This window comes from Lipotes vexillifer, unplaced genomic scaffold (genome assembly GCF_000442215.2).
Source record: "Lipotes vexillifer unplaced genomic scaffold, Lipotes_vexillifer_v1.1 scaffold220, whole genome shotgun sequence".
Lineage (NCBI taxonomy): Eukaryota > Metazoa > Chordata > Mammalia > Artiodactyla > Lipotidae > Lipotes > Lipotes vexillifer.
In genome coordinates, this window is record NW_006781423.1 from 379,746 (window position 1) to 389,029 (window position 9,284).

Here is a 9,284-nt window from a genome sequence, read left to right on the forward strand (position 1 = left end):
ACTCTTTCCTTGTTTTATAAAAAGTCCAACCTTTATACACCTAATATGATTTAGTCCTGGTTTCATTTCCTGAATCTTGGTGTTGCTTTTTCTTCCTGGATCTCATGTTCAGTGCTGCCAGTTTCTTTGTCCCTGCAGGTGCAGACAAATTAGCATAAAGAGTAAGTTGCAGAATTGGAAAACAGCAAATTTGATTTCAAAGGCTATTTCAGACTGAGGTCCATTTGGTGGCATTAGGAGCAAAACTAATAAACAAACCAGATTTTTTTCCACCCCAATTGATTTTTTTTTTTTACTTGACAGTATCCCTTTAGAAGTAGAATATTTTATCAAAATCTGATTTTAGCTGTCATGTACAGTGCTTTTTTGTTGTTTCCTTTCTCATTATTTCTGACTGTTAAGTTATGCGTGTTGGCAAAGGAAAATCTTTTCTTTTATAATAAAGAAGAAGGCATTGCCTCTCCAGTATCATTATCTGCTGTATGTTTCACAGCCTTACAGCAAGCAGCATATTGTGGTTTGCCGTTGTGCCGTCATGATTCCCATGACGGAAACAAAATTACAAAGAGACTTCAGAGCCATAGCTAGACTCTGAAAAGACACAATTCTGAAGAAACCGGGATTCCCTTTACTCTTTCACTGTCTAAACAAACATTTTTTAGGACTTTTCTCATAAAGAGTTATATGTATTTACCTGTTGTTCTAGGGGGAAAAAGAGCCTTCTGTAAGCTGTGACAGGCGATCAGAGGAGGCTCGGGCTGGGTGCTGTGATCAAGGCCATCTAGTGAGGGGCCAGCGTTTGGAATTCTCAGAGCATTCCAGATCCTCTGAAGGGTATCACATCTCAGTGGGTAGGCTCCTTTGATTGTAAGGCACAGTAACACATGTTACTCAGTGATGGGGGTGGTCTTTGTTAGGACTCGCTCATGTCAGCGGGAGGCAGTGACCTCGAAGTGTTGAAGGAATGGAAGCCATGCTCCTCCCAGGCCTCAAGGCAGGTGGACCCGGATCCAAGATGGCACTTGGGGCTCAGTGAAGGGCTTTGGGGTCTTCCCTGTGTTGTCCTGCATGAATGTGCCTCAGTTCCTTCTCTTCCCCCTACCATCTTGACTAGCATTTCCCTCTGTGCTCAATGTCTTTCCTCTACCTCAGAGCTTTGCTTACTCATGTTTTTTCTGTCTCTTCATCTATCCAGCTTGAAGTGACCCTTACGGCTCAGACTCCCCATCTGTGCATTTACTATGAATCTCTCTGAGTTCTGCTTCTGCTGATTTAGGCCTGATTCCTTCCACATTCCCTCTTTCAGATTCCTAAGAGCGAGAATCTGATTAGCTCAAGTTCTTGTGCTGAGCCACTTCGTGAGTTCCTGCCCAGCCTATGGACAGGCTGCCCTTGGGTGAAGTGCCCACCCTCAGGGGCTCCTGTGGAAAGAAGGGCCTGAGGAGGGGGCTGTGGAGGGAGGGGCAGCTTCCTGTGGAAGGAGCAGTGGGCAAGCGCTAGGATTGGCATGCCTAGTGACTGGCCTACCCATCTTTCCTAAACCTTCCTAATACTACTCCTCACCCTGAAGGCGTTAGCAGCCTATGAGGAATACTGGCAATTAATTTCTAGGAGCTGAAATGTTTTCAAGGTCAGAAAAGGAGAAATCATTAAAGTGGCCGAAGCTCCAAGACACTCTATTAAGAGCTTTGCATTTATGACTTAATTCCTTGTTCACGACAGCTTTCCAAAGTAAATATCATAAGCCTTATTGGGCTTAAATAACCTGTTCAAGACAAACCAGTACGAAGTAGAAAGGTTGATATTCAGACCCGGTCTGTCTGACTGCAAAATCAGGCCTGCAAATCGTACTCCTTGCACATCGAACCCCACGTCTCTTCGACTAGAGTTTTCTTCACCTGAGTCAAATCCAGCATCTATGAAATAGTTTGATTGGAATTGGAGCCCCCGCAAGAGAGCATCCAAGCCTGAGCTGGATGGAGGGGATGAGCTTTGGGGGCGGGGACTGAGCCGGGACTCCTGGAGGGCAGCGGTGGAGCCACAGCCCCACTCCCAGGTCCTTTCACGTCCCCGTAGCCGAAAGCGCGCATGCGGAAGCCTCCTGTGACTTACATGAACACAGATCCATCATTAATATGACAAATAGGCGCACCTGCAGACTTAATTGCTTCCATTTTCTTGAGTCACTGATAGGTTTATGGCCTGCCTCAATTCCAGTAAAACCGCAGCAATCTAGATGGGACGAAAAAGTGTCTTCCTCCAATCAATCTCTTTGAACAGTCCCAGACTCCAGCCCTGATGACAGACTTTCTCTCTAGACAGGGTAATTAAAGAGGCCGAGACGGCTATTTTCAAAAGTCCCTTCATCTTAGTTTTATCATCCGTAACACAATCCTAGAAACTTTAGACGGCAAACATCTTTCCTTCTCCCATCCCTCCCCAAATGACTGACCCTCCATGTTGGCAAAGGCTGTATTTCCCCCTCCATTCGTCTCACTCCAGAGGCCAGTCAGCTGGGCTTTCTGCTTCCCTCCTGTGAGGAGAGTAGATGTGGTGAGGGGTTTCCATTGCAGTTTAGGGATCTCTCACCTAAGATTGAAAGATCTGCCCAGAAAAAGAAAAGCCATCTTTACACCAGAAGCTTTTTTTCCCTCATGAAATCCAGGTCTGGCTGTTCATGAGAAAACAAAGATAACACAAAGTAGGATATAAATTATCTCTTAAATGACTGAAGAAACCTCTCACAAAGAAAACAAAGCTCCCTAGTATATGTTTTGTACTAATGGAACAATTTAAGTATCAAAATTGAAAACAAAAAAGGCAAGGATTTGGAAAACTCTAATAGGTTATTATGTATGAAAAATGCATGCTAAATAGAAATTAATTGACCAAAAATAGATTTTTATAACCATCAAGCATATAAGAGATCCCCCACAAGATGTAAAGAAATGATGCCAGTCTGAAAAACCCTAAATTCTCTCATGATTGTAGGAGGGGGAAATGATAAAATTAACTGATGGAATGACTTTTTTATATTGAAGAATTTGTGATTTTTCATCAAGCATGTTACTTCCTGAAATTTTAAGTACTAAAACAAGTAATATTGAGTACCAAGAGTACCCCAAACTGGGTATAACAAGAATAGATAAATTACTGGTGCTGCCTGAGATACACCCACGCATCCTGAAGAGCTTCAGAGATGAAGTTAGGGAAAGTGGCACAAAATATCTAATTCAACCTGATCTGGCAGACCTTCCCAGTTTGTAAGGACTCTGAGCCCTTACTGGGGGCAAACCCCTAAAGTTGATGCTGCTGGATGAGATCTGTAAATACTTGTACATAATTGAAACTAGCATGCATGGAAGAGGTAGGCACAGTGGTGGGGGGAGACATGGTAACCGTGGGAATCTGTAAAGGAAAATCAAGTCTGAATGATCACTGCTCTGTAGAGGTACCATTCATGCTGATCAAAGGGATCTACTTAGATTTTCAGAAAGCTCTGGCAGGTTCTACCTTTGAAATCTGTGTTTTAAATGGTAAGTTACTACCATATTTGTTGGGCATGGAGCCTTAGTTAGGAAAGCAGTATAAAAGTCTTCATGCATGGTTTAGATGATATTATATATACTAGGAAGTCAAATTGATGGTGACAAACTGCAAGAAAAGCAGTAGAATCTATGTAGAGGACAGAAAAGAGGGTGGTGATTTTCATGTCATCAACTTCAAAGTAATGTTCTCCCAGATACAGGCTCTAGCTATAGTTATAAAATAAAAGGCTCTCTGTCATTTCATTAATGATTCAGGAAAATAACCTAGAGTTCATTAAAATCATTCTCTGAAAACATTGACCCGATACACTACCCTGGCTGAAAAAGAGGAACGAAATGGCATCAGGAAGGGCGTGGAAAACACACAAGTAGAATCACATTGATTTTTTTTTTTTTTTATCATTCTCTGATTGACCCGATACACTACCCTGGCTGAAAAAGAGGAACGAAATGGCATCAGGAAGGGCGTGGAAAACACACAAGTAGAATAGAATCGATTTTTTTTTTTTTTTAACATCTTTATTGGGGTATAATTGCTTTACAATGGTGTGTTAGTTTCTGCTTTATAACAGAGTGAATCAGTTATACATATACATATGTTCCCATATCTCTTCCCTCTTTGTCTCCCCCCCTCCCTATCCCCCCCCTCCAGGCAGCCACAAAGAACCGAGCCGGTATCCCTGTGTGAGCTGCCTGTAAATTTTAGAGATTAATCCTTTGTCAGTTGATTCATTTGCAAATATTTTCTCCCATTCTGAGGGCTGTCTTTTGGTCTTGTTTATGGTTTCCTTTGCTGTGCAAAAGCTTTGAAGTTTCATTAGGTCCCATTTGTTTATTTTTGTTTTTATCTCCATTACTCTAGGAGATGGGTCAAGAAGGATCTTGCTGTGATTTATGTCATAGAGTGTTCTGCCTATGTTTTCCTCTAAGAGTTTGATAGTTTCTGGCCTTACATTTAGGTCTTTAATCCATTTTGAGCTTATTTTTGTGTATGGTGTTAGGGAGTGATCTAATCTCATACTTTTACATGTACCTGTCCAGTTTTCCCAGCACCACTTATTGAAGGGGCTGTCCTTTCTCCACTGTATATTCCTGCCACCTTTATCAAAGATAAGGTGACCATATGTGCATGGGTTTATCTCTGGGCTTTCTATCCTATTCCATTGATCTATCTTTCTGTTTTTGTGCCAGTACCATACTGTCTTGATTACTGTAGCTTTGTAGTATAGTCTGAAGTCAGGCAGCCTGATTCCTCCAGCTCCATTTTTTGTTCTCAAGATTGCTTTGGCTATTCGGGGTCTTTTGTGTTTCCATACAAATTGTGAAATTTTTTGTTCTAGTTCTGTGAAAAATGCCAGTGGTAGTTTGATAGGGATTGCATTGAATCTATAGATTGCTTTGGGGAGTAGAGTCATTTTCACAATGTTGATTCTTCCAATCCAAGAACATGGTATATCTCTCCATCTGTTTGTATCATCTTTAATTTCTTTCATCAGTGTCTTATAATTTTCTGCATACAGGTCTTTTGTCTCCTTAGGTAGGTTTATTCCTAGATATTTTATTCTTTTTGTTGCAATGGTAAATGGGAGTGTTTTCTTGATTTCACTTTCAGATTTTTCATCGTTAGTATATAGGAATGCCAGAGATTTCTGTGCATTAATTTTGTATCCTGCTACTTTACCAAATTCATTGATTAGCTCTAGTAGTTTTCTGGTAGCATCTTTAGGATTCTCTATGTATAGTATCATGTCATCTGCAAACAGTGACAGCTTTACTTCTTCTTTTCCGATTTGGATTCCTTTTATTTCCTTTTCTTCTCTGATTGCTGTGGCTAAAACTTCCAAAACTATGTTGAATAAGAGTGGTGAGAGTGGGCAACCTTGTCTTGTTCCTGACCTTAGTGGAAATGCTTTCAGTTTTTCGCCATTGAGGATGATGTTGGCTGTGGGCTTGTCATATACGGCCTTTATTATATTGAGGAAAGTTCCCTCTACACCTACTTTCTGCAGGGTTTTTATCATAAATGGGTGTTGAATTTTGTCAAAAGCTTTCTCTGCATCTATTGAGATGATCATATGGTTTTTCTCCTTCAATTTGTTAATATGGTTAATCACATTGATAGATTTGCGTATATTGAAGAATCCTTGCATTCCTGGAATAAACCCCACTTGATCATGGTGTATGATCCTTTTAATGTGCTGTTGGATTCTGTTTGCTAGTATTTTGTTGAGGATTTTTGCATCTATGTTCATCAGTGATATTGGCCTGTAGTTTTCTTTCTTTGTGACATCCTTGTCTGGTTTTGGTATCAAGGTGATGGTGGCCTCGTAGAATGAGTTTGGGAGTGTTCCTCCCTCTGCTATATTTTGGAAGAGTTTGAGAAGAATAGGTGTTAGCTCTTCTCTAAATGTTTGATAGAATTCGCCTGTGAAGCCATCTGGTCCTGGGCTTTTGTTTGTTGGAAGATTTTTAATCACAGTTTCAATTTCAGTGTTTGTGATTGGTCTGTTCATATTTTCTATTTCTTCCTGATTCAGTCTTGGCAGTTTGTGCATTTCTAAGAATTTGTCCATTTCTTCCAGATTGTCCATTTTATTGGCATAGAGTTGCTTGTAGTAATCCCTCATGATTTTTTGTATTTCTGCAGTGTCAGTTGTTACTTCTCCTTTTTCATTTCTGATTCTATTGATTTGAGTCTTCTCCCTTTTTTTCTTGATGAGTCTGGCTAATGGTTTATCTATTTTGTTTATCTTCTCAAAGAACCAGCTTTTAGTTTTATTGATCTTTGCTATTGTTTCCTTCATTTCTTTTTCATTTATTTCTGATCTGATTTTTATGATTTCTTTCCTTCTGCTAACTCTGGGGTTTTTTTGTTCTTCTTTCTCTAATTGCTTGAGGTGCAAGGTTAGGTTGTTTATTCGAGATGTTTCCTGCTTCTTAAGGTGGGCTTGTATTGCTATAAACTTCCCTCTTAGAACTGCTTTTGCTGCATCCCATAGGTTTTGGGTCGTTGTATCTCCATTGTCATTTGTTTCTAGGTATTTTTTAATTTCCTCTTTGATTTCTTCAGTGATCACTTCGTTATTAAGTAGTGTATTGTTTAGCCTCCATGTGTTTGTATTTTTTACAGCTCTTTTCCTATAATTGATATCTAGTCTCATGGCATTGTGGTTGGAAAGGATACTTGATACAATTTCAATTTTCTTAAATTTACCAATGCTTGATTTGTGACCCAAGATATGATCTATCCTGGAGAATGTTCCATGAGCACTTGAGAAAAATGTGTATTCTGTTGTTTTTGGATGGAGTGTCCTATAAATATCAATTAAGTCCATCCTGTTTAATGTATCATTTAAAGCTTGTGTTTCCTTATTTATTTTCATTTTGGATGATCTGTCCATTGGTGAAAGTGGGGTGTTGAAGTCCCCTACTATGAATGTGTTACTGTCGATTTCCCCTTTTATGGCTGCTAGTTTTTGCCTTATGTATTGAGGTGCTCCTATGTTGGGTGCATAAATATTTACAATTGTTATATCTTCTTCTTGGATCGATCCCTTAATCATTATGTAGTGTCCTTCTTTGTCTCTTCTGATAGTCCTTATTTTAAAGTCTATTTTGTCTGATATGAGAATTGCTACTCCAGCTTTCTTTTGGTTTCCATTTGCATGGAATATCTTTTTCCATCCCCTTACTTTCAGTCTGTATGTGTCTCTAGGTCTGAAGTGGGTCTCTTGTAGACAGCATATATATGGGTCTTGTTTTTGTATCCATTCAGCCAATCTGTGTCTTTTGGTGGGAGCATTTAGTCCATTTACATTTAAGGTAATTATCGATATGTATGTTCCTATTCCCATTTTCTAAATTGTTTGGGGTTCGTTATTATAGGTCTTTTCCTTCTCTTGTGTCTTTGTCTAGAGAAGTTCCTTTAGCATTTGTTGTAAAGCTGGTTTGGTGGTGCTGAACTCTCTCAGCTTTTGCTTGTCTGTAAAGGTTTTAATTTCTCCATCAAATCTGAATGAGATCCTTGCTGGGTAGAGTAATCTTGGTTGCAGCTTTTTCTCCTTCATCACTTTCAGTATGTCCTGCCACTCTCTTCTGGCTTGTTGAGTTTCTGCTGAGAGATCAGCTGTTAACCTTATGGGGATTCCCTTCTGTGTTATTTGTTGTTTTTCCCTTGCTGCTTTTAATATGCTTTCTTTGTATTTAGTTTTTGACAGTTTGATTAATATGTGTCTTGGTGTATTTCTCCTTGAATTTATCCTGTATGGGACTCTCTGTGCTTCCTGGACTTGATTAACTATTTCCTTTCCCATATTAGGGAAGTTTTCAACCATAATCTCTTCAAATATTTTCTCAGTCCCTTTCTTTTTCTCTTCTTCTTCTGGAACCCCTATAATTCGAATGTTGGTGCGTTTAATGTTGTCCCAGCGGTCTCTGAGACTGTCCTCAGTTCTTTTCATTCTTTTTTCTTTATTCTGCTCTGCAGTAGTTATTTCCACTATTTTATCTTCCAGGTCACTTATCCGTTCTTCTGCCTCATTTATTCTGCTATTGATCCCATCTAGAGTATTTTTCATTTCATTTATTGTGTTGTTCATCATTGTCTGTTTCATCTTTATTTCTTCTAGGTCCTTGTTAACTGTTTCTTGCATTTTGTCCATTCTGTTTCCAAGATTTTGGATCATCTTTACTATCATTATTCTGAATTCTTTTTCAGGTAGACTGCCTATTTCCTCTTTATTTGTTAGGTCTGGTCCATTTTTATCTTGCTCCATCATCTGCTGTGTGTTTTTGTCTTCTCATTTTGCTTATCTTACTGTGTTTGTGTTCACCTTTTTGCAGGCTGCAAGTTCGTAGTTCCCGTTGTTTTTGATGTCTGTCTCCAGTGGCTAAGGTTGGTTCAGTGGGTTGTGTAGGCTTCCTGGTGGAGGGGACTAGTGGCTGTGTTGTGGTGTATGAGGCTAGATCTTGTCTCTCTAGTGGGCAGGTCCACGTCTGGTGGTGTGTTTTGGGGTGTCTGTGGACTTATTATGATTTTAGGCAGCCTCTCTGCTAGTGGGTGGGGTTGTGTTCCTGTCTTGCTATTTGGTTGGCATAGGGTGTCCAGCAGTGTAGCTTGCTGGTCGTTGAGTGAAGCTGGGTGCTGGTGTTGAGATGGAGATCTCTGGGAGATTTTCTCCGTTTGATATTATGTGGGGCTGGGAGGTCTTTTGTTGACCAGTGTTCTGAAGTTGGCTCTCCCACCTCAGAGGCAGAGTCCTGACTCCTGGCTGGAGCAGCAAGAGCCTTTCATCTCCTTGGCTCCTCAATTTGGGATGATTCGCTGTCTATTCATGTATTCCACAGATGCAGGGTACATCAAGTTGATTGTGTAGCTTTAATCCGCTGTTTCTCCACATTGATTTTTTACCAGGAATAAAAGAAGTTATTCTTGTTGCTAATCTTTAGTGATCATAATATTAATAATAACTACAACTCTTATTTCTCATATTTCAAAGCATTCCCATGTGCATTTTCACTTTTATGGCCCTGTGAGGTAGATATTTGTATTTACATTTTTTGAAAGATCGAGAAACTGAGGCATTTAGATTTCAGGTGCTGGACCCTTGTCTCAGACTTAGGTTTTCTGATATTAGAATCCTTCCTATTTCAGCTCTGCTGCATTACCCCCCTCCAGAGAATGCATTTAATGAACCCAGAGAAAGTGCGCAGAAAGGCAGTTGTAGTGTTCAGCAG

At 39.9% G+C, this 9,284-nt stretch overlaps 1 protein-coding gene across 1 annotated transcript in view; it reads left to right on the top strand.

Moving 5' to 3' along the window:
* Positions 1-9,284, top strand: part of ASTN1 (astrotactin 1) — a 343,770-nt gene that overhangs the window by 112,394 nt on the left and 222,092 nt on the right. The window lies entirely within an intron of this gene.